The sequence below is a fragment of the Oryctolagus cuniculus genome, chromosome 15 (assembly GCF_051225735.1).
Source record: "Oryctolagus cuniculus isolate XC-2025 breed Fujian yellow rabbit chromosome 15, ASM5122573v1, whole genome shotgun sequence".
Classification (NCBI taxonomy): domain Eukaryota; kingdom Metazoa; phylum Chordata; class Mammalia; order Lagomorpha; family Leporidae; genus Oryctolagus; species Oryctolagus cuniculus.
The window spans coordinates 13859542-13879301 of record NC_142881.1 but is presented as its reverse complement, the minus strand read 5'-3'; the positions used below and the strand labels follow the sequence as shown (position 1 = coordinate 13879301).

At 38.2% G+C, this 19760-nt stretch overlaps 1 protein-coding gene across 3 annotated transcripts in view; it reads left to right on the top strand.

Annotated features, from left to right (window-relative positions):
• The window catches only part of CCDC172 (coiled-coil domain containing 172), an 83072-nt gene that overhangs the window by 44489 nt on the left and 18823 nt on the right, over positions 1-19760 (top strand). The window lies entirely within an intron of this gene.

The following is a 19760-nucleotide window of genomic DNA, read 5'->3' as shown; positions in this document are numbered from 1 at the left end:
AGGTTTTATAAGCATAAAATATCAATCTCTTGGATGATGTGTGTGAATTAGAATGAGTTTCAGTAATGATAATCGTTCATTGACTTTTTTTTACACTTTTTAAAATGGTAATGTCCATTGGTATCATTATGCTATACCATAAAGGATTCCAGTGGGAACTCTAGATTTTGTGAGTTTATCAATCAGGTCTGAGTTAAGTAAAGCACACAAAGTTTATTCAGGTATGCTTTTTCCTTCGCCCATGATGACACTGGAAATTTGCATGGAAAGAACCATCAGTTGTGTACTTAGTTTGCATTTTAGCAGTTTAATTAAATGAAATGTCAATATTTATCAGTTCCCACTCTTTTAATATGTGCACTTTCACTATTATGTTTCATAAAGGTTTTTCCTAAATGTGAAATTATTGAATGTAAATATTTTAGGGAAGAATATCATCAACCTTATAATTAGTGTGATAACGAGAAGCTAAGGATGGCAAGAAATGATATAACTTTTATTCAACTTCATGAAGACCAAAAATTAAGTTGTTTTTATTTTTAAAATTTGGAATATAATAGTCTTTTGAAATGTATGTATTTAAATTTATAGTGAATTCTATATTAGTTTCATTTTTCTTAATTTTCAGGTTTAACTTGTACTGCAGTAGGTATTATTTTTATAGCGGGCTTCTTAAAATTTGGTACTATTGACATTTTAGGCCAGATTTTTCTGTATTTTGAGGGTCTGACCTCTGTACTGTAAGATGTTTAGTAGCATCCTTAGCTTCTACCCACCAGATGACAGTAGCACCTCCACCCCTAAGTTGTGACAACCAGAAATATCTCCAGACATTGCCAAATGTCTCCAGGGACAGGGGTAGGGGTATGACAAAATCTCTCCCTGGGAAGAATCAGTTTTATTTTTGAGGATATCATAATTCTACTCATTAAACTTTAACCAGGTGTAAAACAATTACAAAAGAAGCCTTGACATCGTTCATCTCTGTGAGCTTGTGGTTTCTACAGTAGGACCCACTTAGCTGAAGCTGTGCTTTCTGTAGTTCCAGTTACCACGGTCAGCTGGAGCCAAAAATGTTCATATTTTTCTTGACTTTTTCTAGAGAGTGAGACAAGGTTCACATGACTTTATTACAGTTTATGGTTATAATTGTTCTATTTTGTTATTAACAGTTGATAAATTCCTACTATGCCTAATTTATGAGTTAGACTTTATCATAGGTGGGTATGTATAGGAAAAACAGTGCAGTAGTCCCTTTATCCACAACAAATATTTCCAAGACCATCACATCTGAGTACAGCAGATAGTACTGAGCTCTTCACACTCTGTGTCCTTGTCTCTTTGATCGCCTTCAGCCAAGACTCAGCTTATCTTCAAGGACCAGCTCTCCAGTCATGTTTTCTGAGTATCGCGTGTCTTATCTCTAACAGACATTTTTGACATATCACAAATCCCATCATGATTGCTGTACCCCCAGTTCATCACTACGATTTGTTGCTTCTATCTCCAAAACATTTCTTGGATCTTTGCACTTCTTTATGTCCATTGCTTCTGTCAGGTTCTAGCCACCATCTACTTTCACCTGGACCTCAGTAACAGTCTCATTTCTTCTCTCTCATCATCCAATACATTGTAAAGTGAATTGTGTTATCTTGCTTGATAAACTCGTGGCTTTGCTAAACATAGAAGAACCTGAAGTTTTCAATGTAGACTACATAACTGTTCGAAGTGTGGCCTCTGGACAGCTTCCTGATGTTGTCTTAAACCATGGTTTCCTTCTTACTCTGTTCCTCCAATTAACCAAGTTTTATTTTACCTAGATACCTTTGTATAGGCCTTCCCTCACCCTGAATTATCTGTTTACCTATCTCCAACCTAGCGGGACATACCCCATCTTTAAGCCTTAGCTGAATATTTTCTCAGAGAAGTCTCCCCTTTCCCTGTGATCTAAATTATGTAATATTTATTATTTTCCCTAATAGCGCATATTCCATTTGTAACTATATACTTACATGCTTATTTTGTTAATGCCTATCTCTACAAAGTGCTCAGTAAGAAGGATGTTGTCTATTTTGTTCATCATTGTATATTTATAATTTGGTACAGAGCTTGGTATACAGTAGGTGTTGAATAAATACAAGTATAAATAAATGTAATAAATTATTATTTTTAAAATATTTATTTATTTATTTGAAGGGCAGAGTTACACAGAGAGAGGAGAGGCAAAGAGAGAGGTCTTTCATCCGCTGGTTCACTCCCCAGTTGGCCGCAATGGCCGGAGCTGAACCGATCTGAAGCCAGGAGCCAGGAGCTTCTTCCTGATCTACCACGTGGGTACATGGGCCTAAGGACGTGGGCCATCTTCTACTGCTTTCCCAGGCCATAGCAGAGAGCTGGATTGTAAGTAGAGCAGCTGGGACTCAAACCAGCGCCCATATGGGATGCTGGCACTGCAGGCAGAAGCTTTACCCGCTAAGCCACAGCACCGGCCCCAATGTAATAAATTATTAACATGCCTCTCCTGATTGATTTTCTGTGCTCACAGAAAACGTGTTACAGTTCAGTTGCATCATGAATCATGCTCTATAATAGCTATGTAACTAGCTTGTCTCACCAGACTGGGAACTCCCTCCACTTCTTGTTGTCTTTCTTTGAGTCTGTATTTAGTGCAGTCAAGGGCATATGATTTTTCAATGCATATATACTCCAGTTATTAAGCCTACTTGTAATTGAATTTTTATGATAAAAAAGATAAATATTCCTCAGCTATTCTCAAAGACATGATGTATTCAGACCATTATGATAGCTTTACTTTGGAATGAAATTCCTTTCACTCCTGATTTTTTTTTCTTCAATGTAGAAAAAATAATTTTTTAAAAAAATTTTATTTATTTATTTGAGAGGTAGAGTTACAGACAGAGAGCAGGAGGAACAGAGAGAAAGGTCTTCCATCCACTGGTTCACTCCCTAGATGGCTGCAATGGCCAGACCTGAGCTGATCCAAAGCCAGGAGCCAGGAGCTTCTTCTGGGTCTCCCACGTGGGTGCAGGAGCACAAGCACTTGGGTCATCTTCTGCTGCTTTCCCAGGCCAAGGCAGAGAGCTGGATCGGAAGAGGAGCAGCTGGGACACGAACTGGTGCCCATATGGAATTCCAGCACTTCAAGCCAGGGCTTAGCCCACTATGCCACAGTCCCAGCCATAATAATTTTTAGTCTAACCTTAATAATTCTTGGTTTAACCCTCATGGCCTCCTCCAGCTCTCCTCCCACCCCCAACGTGTGGAGGAGTGACTTAATCTGTGAGTTTGGAAGGCTGAAGTGGGTAATTTGGAGCCATCCCATCCTTTTCTTGTCTTTTTGGAGATCTGCCTGCCTCTGGGAGTATGAATTCTGTTCCGTTCCTCCATCCCTAAAATTTTATGGTGGCAGCATTCCATGAGAGAAGCGTGTGTAAGCCCAGTGCTACCTTTCATGATGTGAGTTAAATTAGCCTAAATCTGGGGTTCAAGATCAGAAAACCTGTAGATACAAGCTACACTATCCAGTTTGCTGTGTCTGTAGCAAATCTGTTGTTAACACCTCCTCTTTTTTTTTTAATATTTATTTTATCTATTTGAAAGTCAGAATTACAGAGAGAGGGGTTCATACGTACAGAGAAAAACAGAGATATTTTCCATCTACTGGTTCACTTCACCAATGGCTGCAACAGCCAGGACTGGGCCAGACTGAAGACAGGAACCAGGAGATTCATCCAGGTCTCCCATCTGGGTGCAGAGGCCCAAGTAATTGGACCATCTTTTGCTGCTTTCTCAGGTACATTAGCAGGGAGCTGGATCTGCAATGGAGCAGCCAGAACTTGAGCTGCCACCCATGTGGGATGCTGGCCTTGCAGGTAGTGATTTAGCTTGCTGCGCCACAATGCTTTCCCCAACCTCCCTTATTTTTGAAATGGGCATATTTCAGACAGAAAACAATGGTGTTGTATCTTGAACCCCTTTAAATAGCACAAACCTTTTATTTTTTATTTTTGCCCAATACCAGGGTTACCAAAATATAGTTCTTTATAATAATTTTTTATTTATTCCACACAGTAACATAGCTAGCAATTTAAAACAGGTTTTTTTTCTTCCCCTAAAACTCATCTCTGGAATAGCTAATATTTGTACTTGTTTAATGCAACAGGAATGCCTGTTTCAGAAACAAATCTGCAAAGTCAATAGCATGAGATTTTCTTTCTGAACACTTTAAAGATTGTGTGGTTTTTGAAGTGCATGTTTGCAATGGAGACTGCACAAAAGTTAATCTACATCTGCTACTCAGGGACTCTAAATGAATTTATGGGACATCATAAAATAGCCTTGTTGCCTTTTCAGTGAAGAATTCATGCAGTTAAATTGGTCATAGGGGTCTTATTTATGGTCCCTAATTTATAAGAAAGCATGAATATATTATAGTTTTAAAGCATTTTTAACCTCTCTATGAGATACTATACAGAGAAATATACCTTTACACATGTACATGTGTTTTTTTTGTTTTGTTTTGTTTTGTTTTGTTTTTTTGACAGGCAGAGTGGACAGTGAGAGAGAGAGACAGAGAGAAAGGTCTTCCTTTGCCGTTGGTTCACCCCCCAATGGCCGCCACGGCTGGCGCGCTGCGGCCGGCGCACCGCGCTGATCCGATGACAGGAGCCAGGTGCTTCTCCTGGTCTCCCATGGGGTGCAGGGCCCAAGCACTTGGGCCATCCTCCACTGCACTCCCTGGCCACAGCAGAGAGCTGGCCTGGAAGAGGGGCAACTGGGATAGAATCCGACGCCCCGACTGGGACTAGAACCCGGTGTGCCGGCACCGCAGGCGGAGGATTAGCCTAGTGAGCCGCGGCGCCGGCCATGTACATGTTTTTGTTTTACCAAATATATATATTTGTGTATATGTGTATACTTGTGTATGTGTATATTTAAATTATGAGAGTGAGTTACATTGATTGAATAAAAAATTCAAATACCACAAAGATGTAAAGTTGAAGTCTCCCCTCTCATCAGCTTGTTCTGATGTTTGAAGTGTGACCATTATTAAAAGTTTGGCATATATTCTATCAGATTACACTTATTCTCCATGTCTAAGTGTGCCCATGGGCAAGTGTGTATGTCTGTGTGTTTTTAGTAAAAAGGGATCAGAGAGTCAAATAACTGGTCTGCAGTTTGCAAACTATTATTTTGCTCTTTTTCAACAGAATCTAATTCCAGACAAGTTTAACAAAATCTCAGCTCTAAGGTATCTGTAAAATGCTAGTCAAATAGTTATATATCTGTACCCAACCCATATTCCCTCTCTTTTAAAAACATTTACAAACTATGAAAATCATCATTGAATTCCAGGATCATTCTTAGCTGTATATTTTGTGAAATATTTCTGTTGATTTCGCATCTTTTCTGGTAAAGCCTCATCATTTATTCACTAACAGAAGTGTCTTTACAGCATTGATTATGTAGCCTTCGAGCTAATAGATCCTCTGTTTTGTAATTCTTGGCACATGCTATAGTTATTAAGCTTCTAAGTAAACAGAGGGAACATTTTGATGGTAGATTTAATTGATTATTTTTAAAGTTATATTCTGATATAAATATACCCATTTTCCCCTAAATTTTAAAATAATTTTGTTTATTATATAAAAGATATATATCAGCAACTGTTTTCTAAATTCATTAGTATCTTTAATATCAAAATATATTTTTTTCATTTTCATATGTTTACCTTTATAAACAAACCAATTTGGTGGTGAAGGGGGGAATATGGAAGATGGCAGAAAATATGTGGTAAAAGGAGATGCCTGATCCAACCAACGCATAGTGTGGAATAACAGAACACTGTAAGGACCCTTTCCTCTTCCAGCATCCTCTTAGCTGATCCCTCTAGTTCAGACCTACACATCTCTGAAGGTTCTTAGCGGCCTTCTGGTGGGCTGGGGTGAGGGACAGCATAATTAGGACATTGAAAAATCTGCTTTCACACATTCAGCTTTTAAACCCACTTTCTTTTCTTTTTTTCTTTTTCTTTTTTCTTTTCTTTCTTTCTTTATTTTTTTTTTTTTTTTTTGGACAGGCAGAATGGACAGTGAGAGAGAGAGACAGAGAGAAAGGTCTTCCTTTGCCGTTGGTCACCCTCCAATGGCCGCTGCAGCCGGCGTGCTGTGGCTGGCGCACCATGCTGATCCAAAGCCAGGAACCAGGTGCTTCTCCTGGTCTCCCATGGGGTACAGGGCCCAAGCACTTGGGACATCCTCCACTGCACTCCTGGGCCACAGCAGAGAGCTGGCCTGGAAGAGGGGCAACCGGGACAGAATCCAGCGCCCTGACCGGGACTAGAACCCGTAAACCCACTTTCAGAAATAGATTATTTATGAAAGAGGGCCCTCTGTATAAGAAAAAGTAATTTTGTGATTAAACAGAAATTAAATAATTTTCACATGAATTAATATAAATAATGTTAAAGAATGTCAAGCCATTCAAAACTAGTAGAAATTAGAAAGGACTACTTATTAAGTCATTGGTTTGACTAAGGAAACCAAAAAGGTCAAGATTAATAGATTTAACTGGGGGCCAGCATTGTGGCATAGTGTGGTAAGCCTCTGCCTGCAATGCGGGCATAACATATAGGCAAGCTCTTTGAGCCCCAGCTGCCCTACTTCCGATCTACTCGCTGCTGATGTGCCTGGGAAAGCAGCAGAGGATAGCCCGAGTCCTTGGGCCCCTGCACTCATATCTGTCTGAACTCTGCCCCTCAAACAAATAAATAAATCTTTAAAAGATTAATTTGGTGCCAAAAATGTTGAAATCCATACATAGTTTCTTAACATGATGCATTTTCCGTGAATTGTATGGAGTGCTTTCAGATGTGTTTGTTGGACAAATGCGTGAATGGAAAACTATTTTATTATTAATTAAACAGTTATCCCTTTTTTATAGTAAGTATTAATTTTCCCTCAGTTTACCGTTCCATACTGATGATTTTTTAATACATGGAACCTTAATTTTGTATGTTAAATCTATTTTTAAAGATTTATTTATTTATTTGAAAGTCAGAGTTAGAGAGAGAGAGAGAAAGAGCTTTGATTGCTGGTTCTCTCCCCAAATGGCCACAACTGCTGGAGCTGGGACAGTCTGAAGCCAGGAGCCAGGAGCTTCTTCCAGGTCTCCCACGTGAGTGCAGGCGCTCAAGCACTTGGACCATCTTCCACTGCTTTCTCAGGCCATGAGCAGGGAGCTGGATCAGAAGTGGAGCAGCAAAGACTCCAACTGGTGTCCATATGGAAGGCCAGCACTGCTGGCAGAGGCTTAATCTACTAGCTATAGCATTGGACCCTAAACTTACCTTTTTAAAAATATTTTATTTATTTTAGAGGTAGAGTTACAGACAGGGAGAGGGAGAGGGAGAGGGAGAGGGAGAGGGAGAGGGCAAGAGAAGGGTCTTCCACCACTGGTTCACTCCCCAAATAGTCACAATGGCCAGGGCTGGACTGATCAGAGGCCAGGAGCCAGAAGCTTCTTCTGGGTTTCCCACGTGGGTTCAGTGGCCCAAGCACTTGGGCCATCTTCTACTAATTTCCCAGGCCATAGCAGAGAGCTGGATTGGAAGTGGAGCACCTGGGACTCAAACCGGTGCCCATATGGGATGTCAGCATGGCAGGTGGAGGCTTAGCTTATTTCATCACAGCAACAGCCCCCCTAAACCTATATTTTTTTTCCATTTGCTATGAAATTTTTCAAGTAGCCTCATATTAAACACTTACTTTGTAGCAAACACTATGCCAGTTGTTGTGTTACTAAGATGAATAAAACAAGGTAATTTAGTTATACTGCTCATCAGTGAAAGACACACTAAAACCACTACCACAATTTTAATATCAGATTTTGAAAATATTTTTAAATGACTATAATCCAAATTGACAAAGGTGTGGTACAAAGATATTACTGATATATATCTGGAGTGTAATTTAACAGATATAAATTATTACAAGCATCTTTGAAATGTTAATGCAGTTTGTCCCAGTAATTCCACTTACGAACTTTAGCCCAAGGAAAGCAATTCTAAGTATAGAAGAACCTTGATTCACAAAGATGTTCATAGTAATGTTATTTTTGATTAAAAAAATATGAACAACTAAAATGCCCTTCCATAAAAGAATAAGATAACTGTGGTGTGGCCACTTGGAATGCTACATATTTATCTTAAATGTTATTAATTGGCACATGTAGTTTACTGGAGGAAAAGGGTATGGTTGCATTAACCAAGAGAACAAACTAAGAGGCCAAACTGTGTATTCATTATTATATGGAAATTACATAATGAAATGAAATATCCTACATTTTACAGCATTTGAGTTTGGTATTAAGGCTTCGGGTAAATTTGTATTTCTTTATACTTAAATAGTATTTGTGTGTAATCCTATAGCTAAGGAGGGTACTATTATTTCTACTGTTATTTCAGGCTTTTCTATGTCTCTGAGAAACAACTAAAAAATTTTTGGAGTGGTACAGAAAATCATTAAAATACAGGGAACATATGTTATGCCAAACTAGCAATAATGACCCATTCTGATCGTTATTTGATAATTCAGAGAAAGGTGACAATAACCTGTTCAGATTGACCTTAGTTACTGTGCAATGGGTGAGGGAAGTCCTTCTTGACTCTTGTAAGTAATCAGTCTATGCACTGAAGCATGAGATGTGCTTACCATTATATTGCTTTGGCTAGCTGCAAATGTATTAATATTCATACCATTATCATCTAGCCTGTTTTAAAGCTAGCAACAGCAATCTTTTCTTTAAGTGCAGATCTAAATTCTACAGCTTGATTATATGCTGAATAAAGAAATACTTTCTATAATTCGCTCTCAATGCCCTCCTTAATTTTGGAAGTCTCTCATTCTTATTATTAGGTATCTGAAAAAGAGTGATCACCACCCAATTCTGATGGGCATGGAAGATCGTAAAGAGTCTGCAGTCCATTTGAATTGAAAAAGGAGATGAGCAAGTATTGATGGTATAGTGGGAAGAAGGATATTTATCATTCTATTTGAAATCATAAATATATTAAAATGAAGCCTTACTTACATTATAATAACTGTGTCCTTGGTACGTTGTACCAGACATGGTACATTGTAATTCTCCATTTGACCTTCTATCTACTCTTTAAAAATATAGATTATAAGAGGTTTTTTTTAAGATTTATTTAATTTATATGAAAGACAGAGTTACAGAGAGAGGAGAGACAGAGAGAGGTCTTCCATCCGTTGGTTCACTCCCCAGATGGCCACAAGGGCCAGAGCTGTGCCTATCCAAAGCCAGGAGCCAGGAGTTTCTTCTGGGTCTCCCATGTGGATGAAGGGGCCAAAGACTTGGGCCATCTTCTGCTGCTATTCCAGGCCATGGAAGAGAGCTGGATTGGAAGAGGAGCAGCCGGGACTAGAACCGGTGCCCATTTGGGATCCCAGTGCTTCAGGCCAGGGCCTTAACTTGCTGTGCCACAGTGCCAGCCGCTATAAGAGTTTTTATGCTTGTGTAAACATTAATGCTAAAAATTAGTAAATTATCATTCCTAATTAAGCATTACTATAAGATCCTATTTGCTATAAATTCTTTTTTTTTCTTTTCAACTTTTATTTAATAAATATAAATTTCCAAAGTACAACTTTTGAATTATAGCAGCTTTTCTCCCCATAACCTCCCTCCCACCTGCAACCATCCCATCTCCCACACCCTCTCCCATCCCATTCTTCATCATGATTCATTTTCAATTATCTTTATATACAGAAGATCAACTTAGTACGTACTAAGTAAATATTTCAACAGACTGTACCCACAAAGACACACAAAGTATGGAGTACTGTATGAGTAGTAGTTTTACCATTAATTTGCAAAGTATAACACATTAAGGGCAGAGGTCCTACATGGGGAGCAGGTGCACAGTGACTCCTGTTGTTGATTTAACAATTGACACTCTTATTTATGATGTCAGTAATCACCTGAGGCTCTTGTCATGAGCTGCCAAGGCAATGGAAGCCTCTTGAGTTCACCAACTCCAATCTTTTTTAGACAAGGCCATAGACAAAGTGGAAGTTCTTTCCTACCTTCAGGGAAAGGTACCTCCTTCTTTGATGGCCTATTCTTTCCGCTGGGATCTCACTCACAGAGATCTTTCATTTAGGTGTTTGTTTGTTTGTTTGTTTGTTTTCCACAGTGTCTTGGCTTTCCATGCCTGCAAAACTCTCATGGGCTTTTTAGCTGGATCCGAATGCCTAAAGGGCTGATTCTGAGGCCAGAGTGCTATTTAGGGCTTTTGCCATTCTATGAGTCTGCTGAGTATCCTACTTCCCATGTAGGGGGATTCTATCCTTTTTAATTCTATCAATTATTTGCAGACACTGGTCTTATTTATGTAATCCCTTTGACATTTAATCCTAACTTTTTGATCAATTATGAACTTTACAAGTAAGATGGCATTGGTACATGCCACCTTGATGGTATTGAATTGGAATCCCCTGGCACGTTTCTAGCTCTACCATTAGGGGTAAGTCCAATTGAGCATGTGCTGAACTGTACATCTCCTCCCTCTCTTATTTCCACTCTTATGTTTAACAGGGATCACTTTTCAGGTAAATTTAAACAACTAAGAATAATTGTGTGTTAATTAAAGAGTTCAACCAATGGTATTAAGTAGAACAAAAAAACACAAAAAAGAATAAAATAGCAAGTTGTTCCTCGACAGTCAGGACAAAGGCTGATCAAGTCATTGTTTCTCATAGTGTCCATTTCACTTCAGGTTTCCTTTTAGGTGCTCAGTTAGTTGTCACCGATCAGGGAGAACATATATTTGTCCCTTTGGGACTGGCTTATTTCACTCAGCATGATGTTTCCAGATTCCTCTATTTTGTTGTAAATGACTGGATTTCACTTTTTTTTTTTTACTGCTGTACAATATTCTATAGAGTACATATCCCATAATTTCTTTATGCAGTCTCCTGTTGATGGGCATTTAGGTTGATTCCATGTCTTAGCTATTGTGAATTGAGCTGCAATAAACATTGAGGTACAGACAGCTCTTTTATTTGCCAATTTAATTTCCTTTGGATAAATTCCAAGGAGTGGGATGGCTGGGTCATGTGGTAGGGCTAGTTTCAGGTTTCTGAGGAATCTCCAAACTGACTTCCATAGTGGCTTTACCAGTTTGAATTCCCACCAGCAGTGGATTAGTGTCCCTTTTTCCCCACATCCTCGCCAGCATCTGTTAGTTTATTACTGTATGTGAGCCATTTTAACTGGGGTGAGGTGAAAACTCATTGTGGTTTTGATTTGCATTTCCCTGATGGCTAGTGATCCTGAGAATTTTTTCATGTGTCTGTTGGCCATTTGGATTACCTCTTTTGAAAAATGTCTATTTAGGTCCTTGGCCCATCTCTTAAATGGGTTGTTTGTTTTGTTGTTGTGGAGTTTCTTGATCTCTTTATATATTCTGCTTATTAATCCTTTGTCGGTTACATAATTTGCAAATATTTTTTCCCATTCTTTTGGTTGCCTCTTCACTTTCCTGACTGTTTCTTTTGCAGTACAGGAACTGCTCAATTGATATAATCCCAGTTGTTAATTTTGGCTTTGACTGCCTGTGCTTCTGGGGTCTTTTCCAAGAAGTCTTTGCATGTGCCTACATCTTGCAGGATTTCTCCAATGTTCTCTAATAATTTGATGATGTTGGGTTGTAGATTTAGATCTTTAATCCATGTTGAGTGAATTTTTGTTTAAGGTGTAAGGTAGGGGTCTTGCTTCATGCTTCTGCATGTGGAAATCCAATTTTCCCAGCACCATTTGTTCAATAGACTGTCCTTGCTCCAGGAATTGGTTTTAGATCCTTGATCAAATATAAGTTGGCTGTAGATGTTTGGATTGATTTCTGGTGTTTCTTTTCTGTTCCATTGGTCTATCCATCTGTTTCTGTACCAGTACCATGCTGTTTTGATTATAACTGCCCTATAGGATGTCCTGAAATCTGGTATTGTGGTGCTTCCGGCTTTGTTTTTGTTGTACAAGATTGGTTTAGCTATTCGAGATCTCCTGTGCCTCCATATGAATTTCAGCATCATTTTTTCCAGATCTGAGAAGAAGGTCTTCGGTATCTTGATTGGTATCACATTGAATCTATAAATTGCTTTTGGGAGAAAGGACATTTTGATGATATTGATTCTTCTGATCCATGAGCATGGAAGATTTTTCCATTTTTTGGTATCCTATTTCTTTCTTTAAGGTTTTGTAATTCTCATCATAGAGATCTTTGACAACCTTGGTTAAGTTTATTCGAAGGTATTTGATTGTTTTTGTAGCTATTGTGAATGGGATTGATCTTAGAAGTTCTTTCTTAGCCGTGGCATTGCTGGTGTATACAAAGGCTGTTGATTTTTGTGCATTGATTTTCTATCCTGCTACTTTGCCAAACTCTTCTATGAGTTCCAATAGTCCCTTAGTAGAGTTCTTTGATCCCCTAGATAAAGAATCATATCATCTGCAAAGCAGGATAGTTTGACTTCTTCATTTCCAATTTGTATCCCTTTAATTTGTTTTTCTTTCTGGCTAAAACTTTCAGTACTATATTGAATAGCAATGGTGAGAGTGGGCATCCATGTCTGGTACCAGACCTCCGTGGAAATGCTTCCAACTTTTCCCCATTCAATAGGATGCTGGCTGTGGGTTTTTCATAAATTGCTTTGATTGTATTGAGGAATGTTCCTTCCAAACCCAGTTTGCTTAGAGTTTTCATCATGAAAGGGTGTTGTATTTTATCAAATGCTTTCTCGGCATCTATTGAGGTAATCATATGGTTTTTCTTTTGCAGTGTGTTAATGTGGTGTATCACATTGATTTGCGAACGTTGAACCATCCCTGAATACCAGGGATAAATCCCACTTCGTCTGGGTGGATGATCTTTCAGATGTGTTGTTGTATTCTATTGGTCAGAATTTTATTGAGGATTTTTGCATCTATGTTCATCAGGGAAATTCGTCTGTAATTCTCTTTCAATGCTGCATCTTTTTCAGATTTAGGAATTAAGGTGATGCTGGCTTCATAGAAAGAATTTGGGAGGATTCCCTCTTTTTCAGTTGTTCTGAATAGTTTGAAAAGAATTAGAATTAGTTCTTCTTTAAACATTAGGTAGAATTCAGCAGTGAATCCATCCGGTCCTGGACTTTTCTTTGTTGGGAAGGCCTTTATTACTGATTCAATTTCTGACTCAGTTATGGGACTGTTTGGGTTTTCTCTTTCTTCCTGGTTCAATTTAGGTAGGTCATATGTGTCCAGGAATCTATTCATTTCTGATATATTTCCCTGTTTGCTGGCATACTACTCTTTTTAGTAATTTCTGATGACTCTTTTTATTTTTGTGGTGTCTGTTGATACGTTCCCTTTTTTATCTCTGATTTTATTGATTTGGGTCTTTTCTTTTTTTAGTTAGTTGGGCAAATGGTGTGTCAATTTTGTTTATGTTTTCAAAGAACCAGCTCTTGGTTTTGCTGATCTTTTGTAATGTTTTTTTTTGGATTTAATTCTGTTGATTTGTCCTCTAATTTTAATTATTTCTCTTCTACTAGTTTTGAGTATGGTTTGCTGCAATTTTTCTAGATCCTTAAGATGCACTAATAGTGTTTGGTGCCTTTCCAATTTCTTGATGTAAGCACCTATTGCTATAAACTTTACTCTTAACACTGCTTTTGCTGTATACCATAAGTTTTGATATGTTGTATTGTTATCCTCATTTACCTCCAGAAAGTCTTTGATTTCTCTTTTGATTTCTTCTATGACCCAGTGTTCATTCAGGAGCATGTTGTTCACTCTCCATGTGTTTGCATATGCTCTAGGGATTCCTGAGTTGCTAATATCCAGCTTCATTCCATGGTGGTCTGAGAAGATGCATGGTATGATTTCAGTTCTTTTGAATTTGCTGAGACTTGCTTTATGGCCTAGTATGTGGTCAGTCATAGATTAGGTTCCATGTACTGCTGAGAAGAATGTGTATTCTTTAAGTGTAGAATGAAAATTTCTGTAGATATCTATTAGATTCATTTTGGCTAAGTGTCGATTAAATCTGCTGTTTCCTTGTTGATATTCTGTCTGGTTGATGTGTCTGTGCTGAAAGTGGAGTCCTGAAGCCCCTGAATACTATTGTATTGGAGTCTAAGTCTCCCTTTTAAGTTCCTTAACATATCTTTTTTTTTTTCTTAGCCAAGTGTGATGCTGAGGTCCTGAGGATTTAATCCCCCTCCTGGGAGAGAACTCCTTTAGACCAACAACATGCAGACAACGTGGCTTTTTTTTTGACAGGAAGAATGGACAGTGAGAGAAAGAGAGAGACAGAGAGAAAGATCTTCCTTTGCCGTTGGTTCACCCTCCAATGGCCGCCATGCACTGTGCTGATCTGAAGGCAGGAGCCAGGTGCTTCTCCTGGTCTCCCATGGGGTGCAGGGCCCAAGTACTTGGGCCATCCTCCACTGCACTCCTGGGCCACAGCAGAGAGCTGGCCTGGAAGAGGGGCAACCGAGACAGAATCCAGTGCCCCGACTGGGACTAGAACCCGGTGTGCCGGTGCCACAAGGTGGAGGATTAGCCTATTGAGCCGCGGCACCAGCCCCCTTAACATATCTTTTAAATAACCCAGTGCCCTGTAATTAAGTGCTTATACGTTTATAAAAGTTACTTCTTTCTGTTGAATTGATCCCTTAATCATTATATAGTGCCCCTCTTTGTCTCTCTTAACAGTTTTAGTGTTAAAGTTTATTTTTTCTGATATTAAGATGGCTACACCAGCTCTTTTTTGATTTCTGTTGGCATGGAATATCTTTTTCCAACCTTTCACTTTCAGTCTGCATGCATCTGTGTTGGAAAGATGTGTTTCTTGTAAGCAGTAAATAGATGGGTTTTGTTTTTTAATCCATTCAGCCAGTCTGTGTCTTAATTGGAGTGTTGAGGCCATTTACATTCAATATGACTATTGATAAGTAGCGACATTGCCCTGCCATTTTTCCAAAGATATTTCTAATATATATTTGAATTTCCTGTGATCTTTTACTGAGAGATTTTCTTCCTTTACCTTCTTTCGTATTGATGGCCATGTTTCTGTGTTTCTGTGTGTAACACATCTTTAAGCATTTTTTGCAGGGCTGGACGAGTGGTGACAAATTCTTTCAATTTCTGTTTGCTATGAAGGGTCTTTATTTCACCTTCATTCACAAATGAGAGCTTTGAAGGATATAATATTCTAGGCTGGCAGTTTTTTTCTCTTAATACTTGTGCTATATCTCACCATTCCCTCCTAGCCTGTAGGGTTTCTGATAAGAAGTTGGCTGTGAATCTGATTGGAGATCCTCTGAGAGTAATCTGACATTTCTCTCTTGCACATTTTGGAATCTTTTCTTTATGTTTCACTGTGGTGAGTTTGATTACAATGTGTCGTGTTGAGGATCTCTTTTGGTCGTGTTTATTGGGAGTTCTATGTGCTTCCTGTACTTGGATGTCTCTTTCCTTCTCCAAACCTGGGAAGTTTTCTGCTAGTATCTCACTAAAAAAGGCCTTCTAAGCCTTTCTCTCTCTCTCTATGCCTTCAGGAACTCCTAGAACCCAAATGTTGGTTTTTTAAAATAGTATTCTATAGATTCCCAACAATATTTTTTTAGATTTCTAATTTCCTCTTCTTTGGTTTGACTGTATACTTTCCTGTGCTCTCTCTTCTAAGTCCAATATTCTCTCTTCTTCCTCACTGATTCTGTTTTTAAGGCTCTCAAATGTGTTTTAATTTGTTCTATTGAATTCTTCATTTTGTGTTGGTTTCTCTTCAATATCTCAATTTCATGTTCTACTAAATTCCTCATTTCATTTTGATTCCTCCTTAAGATTTTTAATTTGTTCTATTGAATTCTTCATTTTGTTTTGGTTTCTCTTCAATATCTCAATTTCATGTTCTACTAAATTCCTCATTTCATTTTGATTCCTCCTTAAGATTTCATTTTCACGAGAGAGATTTTTCTGTCCTGTCCTTTATGGATTTCTGTAGTTCATACATTTTTTGATAACTTCTAAATGTTCTTATCATAAATTTTTTGAAATCTGTATCTTGCATTTCTTCTATCTCATCATCTTCATACTCTTGTATTGGAGTGCCATGTTCATTTAGGAGCATCATAATGACTTCCTTGTTCTTGTTTCCTTGGTTTCTGCATTTGTTGTTTGGCATTGTGGAGATATTCTTTGGTTTCTTCTTCTTCTTCTTCTTCTTCTTCTTTTTTTTTTTTTTTTTTTGCTGTGGTGGCTTTTCTCGTCATGCTATGACTCTAGATTAAGTGGACTGTCTGCTTTTGGTGAATATCTAGAGGCTTGTGGTGGGTGTGGTCAGAGAGCTCTGTTCAGTTCTTTAGGGTTAAGGGTGTGCCAAAGGTGACACACCCAGGTTTGGCGTGGTAAATCTTCTCTCTCTCTCTCTCTTATTTTTTTTATTCAGAGGGGAATTACTTCTGCTCAGCTGAGCTCTTCTCCTCGATGGCAATCAGTGCCTGAGCACTAGCCCCAGTGGGTATAATATTCGTCTGTTCTGTCCCAAGGACCACACAAAGGATTTGTGCAGTCCTCAGTGTAAACTCAGATTCCCCTGCAATGTCTCTCACCAGGTAGCCAAGGCCACCTGAATTTCTGGCGTTCCCATCAAGACTACTCTCGTCCCAGCCAACTGTGAGTTCTACCACACACCCTCCATTTTTTTTTTCACAGTCCCACACATTCACTAGCTCTTAGTCTCCTGTTATTTCTCTCCACCAGAGTCAGGTTTTTCTGGTTGGTTGAGGGCGGGCGCAGCCGTGAGCTGGCACAGCTGTTACATATGTCCAAAATGGCGCCTGCTCTATTGTCTCACTTGCCTTTGTAAGGTGAGTGGAGAGAGAGAATCGTGTCCATACCGGTCCCTTTTATTTTTTTTTTCTCTCCTCTAGTTAGGCTGGTATACTTTTCCCCCATGGGGCTTCAAGCCTCATTTCCTCTAGGCTCTTCCTGCTGCTTTTCTGCCAGTGTTTCAGGCTACTTTGGTTTCACCTCACCTCCCTTTCCAGAGCTGGAGTGGAGACTCTCTCGGCAGCTGGGCTCCCAAGCTGTGGGTGCCCGTACCCTCCACGTAGGTCCACCGTGTCCCTCTAATTCCAGAAGAGTTTCATCTGCAGTTTTTTCCCTAAGTCTTCCCTGAGACTACAGTTTCTCCACTTTTATTAAACTGGACTATCAGTGAGCTTCCTCCCTATTCCACCATCTTGGAGCCCTATATCTATACATTCTTAAAAGTTCATAACACAATGGTTCACATATTTAGGGCATTATTTTCCCCATTCATTCCTATTATAAATAATGTTTTTCTTTCCTAATAGTATGTAGAGTATAAGAAATCTCTAAAGTATAATAAGATAATTTACATCTGTGAACTAATTAGAATATTACCAATAACATATATTAGCTATAGCAACTCCTTTATCTATATTCCCCTCCTTACCTCAGGTATAATTAATGTCTTGTATTGTATTTCATTTTCTAAATAATGTCCCAAAATATATTATAATTCTATTTTTCCCCAGAAAACTTTTATTTAAGGTATACAAACTTCACGCATTTCGTAAATACAACTTGAGGAACATAGTGATTCTTCCCACTGTACCTGCCCCCCCACTCACACTCCCACCTTTCTTCCTCCTCCTTCTCCTATGCCCATTATTATTTTTACCAAGATCTATTTTTAATTAATTTTAAACACATAAGATTAACTCTATTCTAAGTAAAGTGTTTAATAAATAGTATGGAAAAAAAAAACTTGTTCCTCAACAGTCAAGACAAGGGCAATTCAAAGTCATCACATCTCAAAGTGTCAATTTCACTTCTATAGATTATATTTTAGATGCTCTATTAGTTATCACAGATCAGGGAGAACAAATGGTATTTGTCCTTTTGGGACTGGCTTATTTGACTAAGTATAATGTTTTCCAGTTTCATCCATTTTGTTGCAAGTGACAGGATTTGTTTTTTTAACTGCTGTGTACTATTCCATGGTGTACATATACCATAATTTCTTTGTCTAGTTTTAAATGACAGACATTTGTATTTTTGCCATATCTTACCTATTATAAATTGAGCTGCAATAAACATGGGAGTACAGATAACTCTTTCTTATGCTGATTTCATTTCGTTTGGGTAAATTCCCAGGAGTGGGATGGATAGGTCATTTGGTAGGTCTAAGTCCATTTTGGAGGTATTTCCATACTGTCTTCCAGTTTACATTCCCACCAACAGTGGGTTAGGGTACCTTTTTCTCCACATCCTTAGCAGCATTTGTTGTTTGTTGATTTCTCTATGAGAACCATTCTAACTGGGGTGAGTTGAAACCTCATTGTGGTTTTGATTTACATTTCCCTGACAGCTAGTGATCCTGAGCATTTTTTCATGTGTCTGTTGGCCATTTAGATTTCCTTTTTTGAAAAATGCCTGTTTAAGTCCTTTGCCCATTTCTTAACTGGATTGTTTGTTTTGTTGTGGAATTTGTTGGTCTCTTTATATATTCTGGTTATTAATCCTTTATCAGTTGCATAGTTGCAAATTATTTCTCTCATTATGTTGGTTGCCTTTCCAATTTGCTGAGTGTTTCTTTTGCAGTGCAGAAGCTTCTCAATTTGATGTAATCCTATTTGTCAGTTTTGACTTTGATGAGTGGTGCCTCTGTGGTCTTTTCCAAGAATTCTGCCTATACCAATGTCTTTCAGGGTTTCCCCTTGTGTTCTAATAATTTGATGGTATTGGGTTGTAGATTTAGGTCTTTAATCCATTTGAGTGGATTTTTATGTAAGGTATAAGGGAGGGGTCTTGCTTCATACTTGCATGTGGAAATCCAGTTTTCCCAGCACCATGTGTTGAAGAAACTGTCCTTGCTCCAGGGATTGATTTTAGCTACTTTGTCAAAGATAAGTTGGTTGTAGATGTGTGGGTTCATTTCTGGAGTTTCTATTCTGTTCCATTGGTCGATCCATTTTTCTTTCTTTCTTTCTTTCTTTCTTTTTTTTTTTTTTTTACCAGTACCAGACTTTTGATTATAACTGCTCTGTAGTATAACTTGAAATTTGGTATTGTGATGCCTCTAGCTTTGTTTTTGTTGTGTAATATTGCTTTAGCTATTCAGGGTCTCATGTGTTTCCATACAATTTTCAGCATCATTTTTTCTATATCTGAGAATAATGTCCTTGGTATTTTGATTTCTATTGTATTGAATCTGTAAATTGCTTTTGGTAGTATGAAGATTTTGATGAAATTGATTCTTTCAAGAACATGGAAGATTTTTCTATTTTTTGGTGTTTTCTTCTGTTTGTTTCTTAAATGTTTTGTAATTCTCATCATAGAGATCTTTGATATCTTTGCTTAAATTTATCGCAAGGTATTTAATTTTTTTTTTTTTTATTTTAGCTATTGTGAATAGGATTGATCTTCGAAGTTCTTTCTCAGTGGTGGCATTGTCTATGGATACAAAGGCTATTGATTTTTCTGTGTTGATTTTATATCCTGCAATTTATTAAACTCTTTTATGAATTCCAATAGTCTCTCAGTGGAGTCTCTTGAATCCCCTATATATAGAATCATGTCATGTGCAAATAGGGATAGTTTGACTTCCTCCTTCCCAATTTGTATTCCTTTGATTTCTTTCTCTG